This window comes from Grammomys surdaster, unplaced genomic scaffold (assembly GCF_004785775.1).
Source record: "Grammomys surdaster isolate TR1022 unplaced genomic scaffold, NIH_TR_1.0 145, whole genome shotgun sequence".
Lineage (NCBI taxonomy): Eukaryota > Metazoa > Chordata > Mammalia > Rodentia > Muridae > Grammomys > Grammomys surdaster.
Genome location: NW_021604603.1, coordinates 1,484,354 through 1,496,918, shown reverse-complemented (window position 1 = coordinate 1,496,918; position 12,565 = coordinate 1,484,354).

The window sequence follows — 12,565 nt, the reverse complement described above, 5'->3', positions numbered from 1 at the left end:
CAGTTCTTACAAATTTGGTTTGTTATTGGAAACAAGGTCTCATAAAGTTCAAGCTGATGTTAACTTTGAACTCGATTTTGTTTCCTCCACCTCCCAAGTGACGAGTTTACAGGCTTTTAACACCGAGCCCAGTTTCATATATATAACTATTAAAAATATATCTGTGATTTTTTTATTCTTTGAGAATTTCATACATGCATACAATATATTTGAATCATATTCACCCTCTCTCACCCAACTCTTCCCACATCCCTCTCGATGCCCTCGAAAATTCATGGCCTCTTTTTGGTTGTTTCTTAATCCACTGAATCCAGTTAGTGTCCACATATGCTTGGGTGTGAGACCATTCACTAGAGCATGGTCAGGGACCCATCTCTAAAGAAAACTGACTCATTCTGGAAGCCATCTAAGGCCAATAGCTCTTCAGCTAGGGGCGGGGCTTCTATGCTCTGCGTGCACTGGAATGTTGACTGCTTGTTCCTGCACAGCTCTTTAACAGGCAACCATGGCTGCTGTAAATTCGTGAGTGCAGTGATCATGTCCAGAAGAGTCCAGTCATCCCAGATCTCTAGCTCTTAACAATCCTTCTACCACCTCTTCCTCCTCCTCAGTGTTCACTGAGTCTTGGGTGGAGGTGACATAATATAGATGTCCCCTTTATGGCTGAGCACTCCACAGACATTAATTCTTTGCACTCTGACCAGATGTGACCCTGTAAAAAGAAGGCAAAAAGAAGCTTCTCTGGAGAGGGCTGAGAGTTGCACTAATCTGTTGGTTTAGTGAGAAGTACTTACAAGGCAGTCTGATACTATGTCCATTTAACAAAATAACAGCAGTAGATTGATTTCTAAGCCTATGAGTGTCCCAGCTGCTGGATCTTGGCCAGATTTATCCGGTAGAGTAGAATTTCAGCCCAGCCAGGAAGCAGTTGGTTGCTTCCATAATTTTCATGACACTACTGTACTCATGTAACACTTGTCTTGCCAAGCCAGTTGTTACTGTGGCTCATGGGGTTCACATCTGGACATTATTTCCCTCTGAAACTGGCATAGCACCTTCCAGTATTATGAAAGGTAGTCAACAAGAAGGAAGCATTCTGGTCAGTACCTATCCAAGGAAGAGAAGAAGGTGTCAGATCCCAGATCCCCTAGAGCTGGAGTTACAAGCAGTTGTGAGCCACCCATGTGGGTGCTGAGAACCCAGCTCAGGTCCTCTAGAAGAGCAATGTGCACTCTTAACCACCGAGTCATCCTTCCAGCACCGCATAGCTATAATTCTTAAAGGAAACAAGTCACACTTGGTACAGGAAAGTAATTGAACTAGCAGCCCAAGGAGTATAGGGCCAATCAATTGCCATCTTCTGTTTAACACGTTGCCAGACAGGTCAGAGTTTGAGTTTCTGGTTTTCCTGGATGTTTGCTAGTTGTGTTGCTTTCAGTAAGCTAGTTAACTTCTCTGAACCTTTTAGTTCACACATATTATCAAAAGATGATAATACAGCATCAGATTAAATGCAGGACATGATTTCTGAATGGTACAAAGTAAACACTAGGTAAATGGTGATATTTCTTTTTGCCTATTGCTTCTTTCCGACAGTTGACCTCCTGGTAAAATTAATTGAGCACTCTGCATGAATGCAATCCTATTATCCCTTTGTGAACTTTTGAAAGATAATCATTACTTCCTGTGTCTCCAACCTTCCCCTTAACTCAAGGTAACTAAGCCTGGGAAACTAACTTGACTAAAAGGTCAGTTTTTCAAAACTAATTTTGGAGCTGAGTATGGTAGCACGTCTGTAATCCTAGCACTCAGGAGGCAGAGGCAGGAGTACCGAAAATTGGAGGCCAGCTTGTTCTGCATGAGTTCCAGAACAGCCAGGGCCACAGAGGAAATCCCTGTTTCAAAACAACAACCCAAAGAAACCAAGAACCTAATTTGGGCAAGCTAGGCATGATGGTGCGTGCCCGTAATCCCAGAGGCACATGCAGAAGGGCTGCAAGGCTGAGGCAGCCCTGAGCTACAGAGAGCGTTCTAGAACACTCTGGGCAACACAGCAAGACTTGTCTAAACAAACCTAAAAATGAAAAAGAAAAAATTTCCCAAAGGACATAAAGATATGTTCATTCAGAAATAAGTGTTTATGTCTAGAGTGGTGGTACACAATTATAAGGTCAACTGCTTGGAAACCTGAGACAGGAAATGTAGTTGAAACATTGTCTCAAAATAAATTTTCTCCAAAGGGAATGTAGCTCAGTGGTTAAGCTCATGTTTGACATGTGGGAGGGAGGCCCTGAGTTCTTTTCCTGTGTGTGTGTGTGAGTGTGTGTGTGAGTGTGTGTGTGTGAGTGTGTGTGTGTGTGTCCCCATCTTTACTTCTAGTCTCATTTTTTTCCTACAACAACTTCTTAGAAACTAAAGGGGGAAAATAAGAATTATTAAGGTAGATAGTTTGGATATACCCATTGGAAACATTCACTTTATAAAGAAGTCTGATTTAAGACATTTAACGTGCCATAGCAAGAGCAGTGAAGGAATATAGAGACCTGCAGATGTTCCTGCTGTGCTTGAACCAACAGGAAACATCTGGTTCAGCCTGGGGCCAAAAGTTGTGTCACAGCCCTTTTACACTGAGCTTGTAGTACTATCAATTACAATGTATTTTTGGAAAAAGCCAGCTTTGGGAGTTCTGACATTAGTCATAGCAAGTCTGTCTGCCTTTAAATTGACTTTAAAAAAAAACAAAACACAGTACATGTTGACAGCAGAGAAACTAGGGAAAAGTGAATTTCCAATCAGAGAACGAGAAGTTGGGGAACTCAGTAATGTGCCTGGTTTTTCCACTCAGGAGTCTGTAAATAGAAACTCTCCACAGTTCTACATAAGACACGTGGGTCTGCTTTTGCTAAACCTCATGGTAATTGGTCAACCAAAAATACTGCTGTTTTGTTACCTGTTTTGGTCATTTTCCACCACAGATGTATGCTCCATGCTACCCTCAGCTGCTCAGGGCCACTTCAATTCACATTGTGGATGTTACTGGCACATTAAATGGCTGCCCCATCCCTCAACTTTGTCATTGCGTACTCATCCCAGCCTAGGGATCCGCCCGTGATTTACCTTTCCTATCCCAGAAACACCTACTCGGATCATTCTCAAGAAGGCGACCCTTTCCTTGTTTCTATTTCACTGCCCTGTCCTTACCCCAATTCGTTTCCTTCTTCTTGATTCTGACTGACAGATGTAAACACGGAGTCTGGGTGTGGTGGCATACTTCTTTTAATCCCAGCACTCAGGAAGGAGAAGCAGGCAGACCTTTCTGAGTTCAAGATCAACCTGGTCTACAAAGAGCTCTAAGCCAGCGAGTCCTACCAGTAAGTAATACTCTGTCTCAAAAAGCAAAACAACAAAGTAGCCATTTAGTCATCTGCAAAGTCTCTTTAAGTCAGAGGGGTACCAAGAATACCAGCAGAGAAGTTCAAAGCAAATTAATCTCTGCATGAGCCACATCTAAGATTAAAAACCAGAGATCCTGGTCTCCCCTTCTGGGGCTCTCTACACTCAGAGGGTGGTCCTCCTGAGAGAATGCTTGATTTCCTTTCTGGAGAGCACTTTCAATTTCTTTAAAAATAAAAGAGACTCAAAACCGGGTGTACTAGTAGTTTTGTGTGTCAACTTGACACAAGCTGGAGTTATTACAGAGAAAGAAGCCTCCCTTAAGGAAATGCCTCCATGAGATCCAGCTGTACGGCATTTTCTCAATTAGTGATCAAGGGTGGGAGAGCTCTTTGTGGCTGGTGCCATCCCTGGACTGGTAGTCTTGGGTTCTATAAAAAAGCAAGCTGAGCAAGTCAGGGGAAGCAAGCCAGTAAGTAACATCCCTCCATAGCCTCTGCATCAGCTCCTGCTTCCTGACCTGTTTTGAGTTCCAGGCCTGACTTTCTTTGTTGATAAACAGCAGTGTGGAAGTGTAAACTGAATAAAAAGTTAATCAAATTGTGCTTTGAGCCCTTATTAAATGACCTTATAGATATTGTATATGTGTGAATAAAAAAGAAAAGTTATTATTGAAAATAAATGCTAAGTGACTGTAAATTGAGCCTAGTGGGTGGCATCTTCCAACTCCATAGCCAGGTCCAAAAACCTGCCAAGTAAAACCAATAAAATGACGTTTAGAGGCATCTTTCACCAACAATATTACTCTGGGCAAGGATGTTTCCTCCTCATTAAGATAATTCAGAAAGTATTCAGGGTTCAGAGAAAATCCCCATAGGTCCTTTCAAAAGGTACTTGTGGTCTCTAGTCTATGAGGTGAGGCCAGACTTCATCTTCCCCACAGTATGCATCATTTGCAGAGGACTTGACAAGACCTGAGTTACCACAGTTACATGCCTTGGGGCATAGCTATGACCTAAGCCTAATTGCTTCACAACACAGCTAGGAATAGAACATCATAAGATGTGAATTTTGGTCTCTACACCCAGTCTGCTTATTTCTTCCTTCACTATTTTTAACAAATATATATATATATGTGTATATGTATATATATGTATACATATATATATGTATATATATGTATGTTTTTTTATTAGTCTGATAAGCATACTTTTTTGAGCTTATAAAAACTGATATGGAGGCTAGGCATCGTGGCAGAGGCAGACAGGTCTCTGAGTTTGAGGCCAGCCTGGTCTACAAAGCGAGTCTAAAATAGCCAGAGAAATTATACAATTACACAGAAAAACTGTGTCTCAAAAAAAAAGTGTGGAAAAGGAAACTTACCATTCTGTTTCTAATTGTGTCTTGGAAAAGATGCTCCTTAATTGATAAAAATTTTTGAATTTTAATTTTGGTCACAGTTGAAGATTCTGGGTAGAGGGTGCAACTCCTTGCAGGGTTCACATTCCTCTGAATTTTAAGCTACAAGGGTTTCCCTCTGTAAAATCTTTTGAAAAGATTTATTTATTTTGTTTTATGTGTGTTTTGTCTGCATGTATGTCCATGCACCCTGTACAATGACTGGTACCTAAGGAAGCCAGAAATAGAAGGTTTGGGATCTCCTGGGAGTAGCAGGTGGTGGTGAGTAACCTTAGGGGTGCTGAGAATTGAACCAAGGTCTTCTGTAAGAACAGCCAATGCCAGGCGGATTTCTGAATTCCAGGTCAGCCTGGTCTAGAGTGAGTTCCAGGACAGCCAGGACTACACAGAGAAACCCTGTCTCGAAAAAATAAAAAAAAAAAAAAAAAAGAACAGCCAATGCTCTTAACCACTGAGCCAGCTCTCCAGCTCCTGTCTTGTACATCTTAAAAGCATTGGCTGTAAAGCTTTTCTTCTTCCATTAGAATTAATTCGAGGGGCTGGAGAGATGGCTCAGCGGTTAAGAACAATTGCTTTTCTTCCAGAGGACCTGAGTTCAGTTCCCAGCAGCCAGCTCAGGCAGCTCACAGCTGTGTGTAAATCCAGCTCCAAATTATCTGACACCTCTGGCCTCCACGGGCACTTGCACTCACATGCACTTACCTACACACATACACATAATTTAAAATTAATATAGTCGGGCAGTGGTGGTGCACATCTTTAATCCCAGCACTTGGGAGGCAGAGGCAGGTGGATTTCTGAGTTCGAGAGTTCGAGGCTAGCCTGGTCTACAGAGTGAGTTCCAGGACAGCCAGGGCTACACAGAGAAACCCTATCTCGAAAAACCAAACCAAAAAAAAAATTAATCTAAATAAATATTTTTAAAAATAAAAGTAATTTGAGGGGCTGGAGAGATGTCTCAGTGGCAAGAGCACCAGCTGCTCTTCCTGAGTTCAATTCCCAGCAACTATGCGGTGGCTCACAACCATCTGTAACGAGATCTGGTGCCCTCTTCTGGCCTGTAGGCATGCATGCAAGCAGAGTGCTGTATACATAATAAGTAAATCTAAAAAAAAAAAAAAAAAGTAATTTGAGAGCCACCAAAATAAGACATTATGTTGTCACCACGGGAGGACCAGTTCTTTTTTCTTTCTTGGTCTAGTATCATTACTGTGTTTTGTCAGAAACATAAGCAAACATACTTGTGTCTTCCCACAATATCAGAATTCATTGAACAACAGTAAATTCTCAAGCTTTAGCAGTTTCAGTGACAGCATTTGTCACGTAATCCACCTGTCTTGGTAGCCTGGCTGAGGTGAATGCAGGGTCTTTTATTCCAGTCTTAAATTACTAATACCAATCCCCACATCAAACAGCACACAGTGAATACGTCTGTCTATCTGTATCCATATGTACGGGTTACAGAATGAATACAAGTTAAAGAGGCTGTATCAGAGTTCAAAAGGTTTTCAAAGTAGGCAGAGAAAGAGTCTATGTTGATGAGAAAATGAACCAGAGGGTTCAGCTCCTGCTGAAGCTGTGGGAGCCAGGTTTGAGAGGTAAGCTGTGGAAATTCAGCTTTGAGGCAGAGTTAGGTGAGGGACAATGTTCTATTGCTGTGAAAAGACATCACGACCATGGCAACTCTTATTTAAAAAACAAAAACAAAACAACCAAACACTTAATTGGGGCTTGCTTACAGTTTAAAAGGTTAGGTGTAGTTCATTAGCATCATGGCAGGAACCATGGTGGCCAGGTCAGTGACACAGCCAGATCTTCCTTCTTCACACTTAAGGAGGAACTTCTGAATGCTAAGCTAATTTTCTGTTGTGTGATAAACCACCATGACCAAGGCAATTTAGAGAAAACTTCATTTGGGCTTATGGTTCTAGAAAGCTAGAATCCACGATGGTGGGAAAATGGCAGACATGGTGGCTGCTGCAGGGTCCTAAGGGCTCACATCTTGAACTGCAAGCATATGGAAGAGAATGTGAACTAGAAATGGCACATCTTTTGAATTCTCAAAGGCCCCACCCCAGTGACATATGTCCCTCAGCAAGACCTCCTAATCCTACCCAAACCGTACCACCAACTAAGAACCAAGTGTTCATATGTCTAAGACTATGGGGACATTTATCATTCAAACCACTACACCCCCAAACCAACATAAAAGTTGACTATATAAAGTTGTTATGTACTGAGCTGGCAAGATGGCTCAGCAGTTAAGAACACTGACTAGTCTTCCAGAGGTCCTGGGTTCAATTCCCAGCAACCACATGGTGGCTCACAACCATCTATAATGGGGTCTGGTGCCCTCTTCTGGTGTGTCTGAAGAGAGCAATGGTTGTGTACTCAAACACATAAAATAAATAAATGAATCTTTTTTTCTAAAAAGTGTTATGTGCCGTGGCATGTGCATGCCCATATGTACAACACACACACACACACACACACACACACATACACACACACAAATTAGAAACATATAATTTTTCAAAAAGAAATTAACTTCATTGTGGTGTTTCATTTCCCACTCTGGTGGTTTGAATATGATTGGCTCAGGGAATGGCACTATTAGGAGGTGTGGTCTTGTTGGAGTAGGTGTGTCACTGTGGGCGTGGGCTTTAAGACCCTCATCCTAGCTGCTTGGAAGTGAGTATTCTGCTAGCAGCCTTCAGGTGAAGATATAGAACTCTCAACTCCTCCTGTACCATGCCTGCCTGGATGCTGCCATGTTCCTGCCTCAATATAAATGAACTGGACCTCTGAACCTGTAAGTTAGCCCCACCTAAGTGTTGTCCTTATAAGAGTTGCCTTGGTCATGGTGTCTGTTCACAGCAGTAAAACCCTAACTAAAACACACTCTTAATCCATAAATAGAGCAATTTTTTTCTCTGTGTAGTCCTAGGTGTCCTGGAACTCACTCTGTAGACCAAACTGACCTGGAACTCAGAGATCTGCCTACCTCTGTCATCCCAAGTGCTGAGATTAAAGGTGTGTGCCACCGCTACCTAGTCAATAGTGCAATTTTATGTATCAATTAAAGCCTTAAAAAATGTTCTCATGCCAGGCAGTGGTGGTGCATGCCATTAATCCCAGCACTTGGGAGGCAGAGGCAGGCAGATTTCTGAGTTCGAGGCCAGCCTGGTCTACACAGTGAGTTCCAGGATAGCCAGGGCTATACAGAGAAACCCTGTCTCAAAAAAAAAAAAAAATTCTCATAAGCTGGGCAGTGGTGGCGTACGCCTTTAATTCCAGCACTTGGGAGGCAGAGGCAGGCAAATTTCTGAGTTTGAGGCCAACCTGGTCTACAGAGTGAGTTCCAGGACAGCCAGGACTACACAGAGAAACCCTGTCTCAAAAAACAAAAACAAAACAAAAAAAAAATTTTTTTAAATATACACATAATTTTCTCTCAAAATATACACAAAGATTAAGAGAATCTTCCTTTTGAAAGCCAAATACCCCAAGCCACACTCTTCCCGTATCCTGCTCGTTCCGCCTAGATTTTTTTCAGTCCTGAGCTTGAATGTGGGCCTTACGCATGACCAGTACTGCTCCACCTCTGAGCCGTATCCCTAATTTGTCTCCACTCTCACTAAACCGCCCATTTTTGTCTTGAACTTGGGAACTTCCTGCATTAGCTCCTTAGCGGGTAAAACGACAGACATGAGCCGGGCAGTGGTGGCACATGCCTTTAATCCCAGCACTTAGAAGGCAGAGGCAAGCAGATTTCTGAGTTCGAGGCCAGCCTGGTCTTCAGAGTGAGTTCCAGGATAGCCAGGGCTACACAGAGAAACCTTGTCTTGAAAAACCAAAAAAAAAGACTACAGACATGAGCTCCAGGCTCAGCTAGTTCTGTATAATTTGTTTTTAAACAGTTTCACTGTGTTGCCTTGGCTGGCCTGGACCTTGCTATGAAGGCTCTAGCTGGCCATAAACTCGCAGGCATCGCCTGCCTCTGTTTCCAGTGTGCCATCACACCTGGCTTCTGCCTAAATTAAAAGCAAACAGAAACAACAAAAACAGGCGCAACTGATAAAACACTAACTTCTCCAGCAGCAGCTTCCTAGTCCTATAAACCCTACCAGCTAAGCTGTCCCCACCTTCCAAAATGTTATTTTTTAAAAATACATTTAGTTTTATTGTATATGCCTTGGTGTGGGGTGTCAGATCTTCTGGAACTGGAGTTACAGATAGTTGTGAGCTGCTATGTAGGTGCTGTGGATTGAACCGAGGTCCTCTGGAAGAACAGCCAGTCCTCCTAGCTGCTGAGCCATCATTTCAGCCCCCCCCCTCCCCCGCCCCAGCCCAGATGTTATTTTTAAAAGGACACAGATGCTAATGCAAGATGTCTATTTTCAGCATTTTTCTGAATAAAGTCCTGACCATGTACAGCCACTCATTCCCTGAGATGTGTGTATAGTTAATTGTCCCAGAGATGGCAGGAATACGGACTAGCACCCGAAGAGAAAAAGAGGAGGTAATGATTTACTTTGCTTCTGCCTAGGCCCAGCTCCCACTATCTGAGGAGTCTCCTTCCTTCCTTTTCAAGGGAGCACCATGGAGTTTACCTGAGCACCTTCTGAAACCCTCTTCAGGGACGGCTGAGAAGACAGAGTCTAGCCTGTGGTATCCCCCAACTCATGAGCTTTCCCTCACCATATTGGCTCTTTATGGCTGGAGGTGTGGCTCTATGGGAGAAACTTTGTCTGGCATGTGTGGGGTTTGAAGTCCAGTGCTCAGAACTGAAAATAAAAGATTCGAAGGGGAAAAGACTTCATCCAGTTGTTTACATTGCCATAGAAAGCAATGCCAGTCCATTACCACAATTGTCCCAGGGATGCGGGCGTATGTGCATCTTCTGACCTGAGGAGGCCAGAAGAGGATGTCAGCTCTCCTGGAGCTGGAGTTGCAGGTGGTGGTGAGACTCCTGACATGGGTGCTGGGAACTCAGCTCAAGTCCTCTCCAAGGCTGGCAAGCACTCTTGACTGCTGAGCCATCCCTGCAGCCCCTGCATAGACAGTCTTGTCTCCAAGGAAGGTAAGAGGTAAAACTGCTCCAGAGCATCTGTAATTGAGGTGAGATTCAATTCTAGCTTTAGCATCTATGAGTTCCAGCTTACTTGGTGTTAGTAAGGACAGGGGGTGGTTCCCTGTGTACTGCCCAAGTCCTATACCTCCTACACAGCTATGCTACATAATCAGGGTTCTCCAGAGAAACAGAACTAGTAGGGAAGGAGTGTGTGTATGTCTGTGTCTCTCTGCGTGTTTGGTGTAGAGCTCTCCTATATGCTGGTTGTGGTAGCACCTGTTATTCCACAGCACTGAAGACGCAAGGAAAGAGGATTGTTGCCGGTTCCAGCCCCAGAGGCTACATAGTGAAACAATGTTTCAAAAACACCAAAAAAGAGGAAGAGATGGAAGGAGGGAGGAAGAGCGTTTACAATAAGAATTGGGGGCTAGTGGGAGGGGGTAGATGGGGGGCACTCAGGAGTTGAGTATCTTTTCTGCTCTTTCAGGAAACCCAGGTTTAATTGCAGCACAGCCAATTGTAACTTCAGTTCCAATGGATCTGGTGCCCTCTTCTGGCCCTCATGGGCACTGCATGGCTGTAGTACACATAACATGCAGGCAAAACACACATAAAATGAAAATAAGTAACTAAATTTTAGCTGGGCAGTAGCGTTACATGCCTTTAATCCCAACACTCAGGAAGTCGAGGGAGGTGGATCTCTGAATGTGAGGCCAGCCTGATCTACAGAGAAAGTTTTGGGACAGCCAGGGCTACTACACAGAGAAACATTGTGGGGTTGGGGGAGGATTGAAGGAACTGGACCATTACGGAGCTGGGAAGATGGCTTAGTTATTGAACTGCTTGCCATGCTAGCATGAAGATCTGAATTCAGATGACTTGCAGTGTACTCAATTAGTATGCCGCAGTGTATATCTTTAAACCCAGCACAGGAGGGCAGGGCCTGGTAGAGACAGGCACATCCCTGGAGCTCAATGACCATCTAGTCTGACCAAAACAATGAATTCTACATTCCATGAGAGAGGCTTTCGCAAAAACAAAGACGGAGAGAACCAGATGATAGAGGAAGACACACCCGTGTTGACCTCTGTCCATCTCACGTACCTACGTACACACACATACATACACATGGACACATACATACGCCTATTCAGAAAGCAGATCACAAAATTATGGAAGCTGCCAAATCCTCAAATCTGCATTTTTCCAATGCTGGAGCCTTGGGAGAGCAGTGGTGTAGTCCTACTGATGTCCCATAAAAGCTTAAGACGCAAGGCATCAATGACCAGCTCAAGGCAGTCAGGCAGGAGGAATTCCTTTGTGTTCATTGGAAGGCTCAGCCTTTGTGCTCCATTCGTGCCTTTACCTGATTGGCTGAGACTCACTCACATTAAGAAGGTCAATCTGGCCGGGCGGTGGTGGCGCACGCCTTTAATCCCAGCACTTGGGAGGCAGAGGCAGGAGGATTTCTGAGTTCGAGGCCAGCCTGGTCTACAGAGTGAGTTCCAGGACAGCCCGGGCTACACAGAGAAACCCTGTCTCGAAAAACCAAAAAAAAAAAAAAGAAGGTCAATCTGCTGTACTTAGCTACAAGATAAATGTTTGTCTCTGCCAAAATGCCCTCATGGAAACAGAGGATCTTTTTTGACCAAATATCTGGGTATTTCATTCAGATACATAAAATGAATCATCATATTCTTGTGCGTGTGTGTTTGTGTATGTGTGTGCATGTGTGTGTTGGTGTGTATATGGTGCAGGCATGTGAGTCTGTGGGTGCAGGCACCACTGCTCCTGTGTGCTCAGTCAGAGGCCCAAGGAGAACATCAGTTGTTGTCCTCTGTGGCTCTCTAGGATCGCTCACAACACCAGAAGCTCACCAGTTAGGTTAGGCTGGCAGGCTAGTGTAATCTGCGCTGGGGTTACAGGCATGTGCAGCCATACCTGGCTTTTCATGCCTGGGATTCACACTTAGGTCATTACGCTTAGACAGCACGTGTTCTTACACACTGGGTCATTCCCCACTCACCATACTATTCTTAGAGGTAGGTGATGATCTCTTACGAGGCCTGATTCTGGTTGTGCATGATGAGTTCCCGGGACTCTGGGTACAAAGTCAAGTCTCTGGTATATGGCTGACGTATCCCAACCCCTGTCCATATCCCTTGATTTCTCTCTATTACTCATCATAACTTTTAGTTTTTCTATATTAAAAATATAAGGCAGTTTCAGGAAAACATTACCCATATAACTCGTAGATACGTCTAAAATAAGCAGCTCTTTCTACGGTATACCAAAACAAAAGCCACAATTCTTTTTCAATAATGTGAAACCACTTCTCACTCCCACAGCATGATAATTTCCCCTTCCCCCTGGTTTCACTTCTGTGGTTTGTTACCCACAGTCACCCACAATGCCAAAATGTGAATGGAATATTCTAGTAGCCCACAGTTTATGAGAGTGTTGCCTGCTTTTCTGATGAGTGTAAAGAAGTCTTATGTTATCCTGCCCCGTCTCACTAGACACAAGCCTCTGTCCAGAGCTTCCACAAGGTATATGCTACCTGCCTGTGGGAGCTGAGACCACATCCACACAACTTTTATTATGGGATGTAGCTACAATTGTTCTATTTTATTAGTTACTTTTGTTAATGTCACTGTGCCTAATTAGGAATTAAACTTC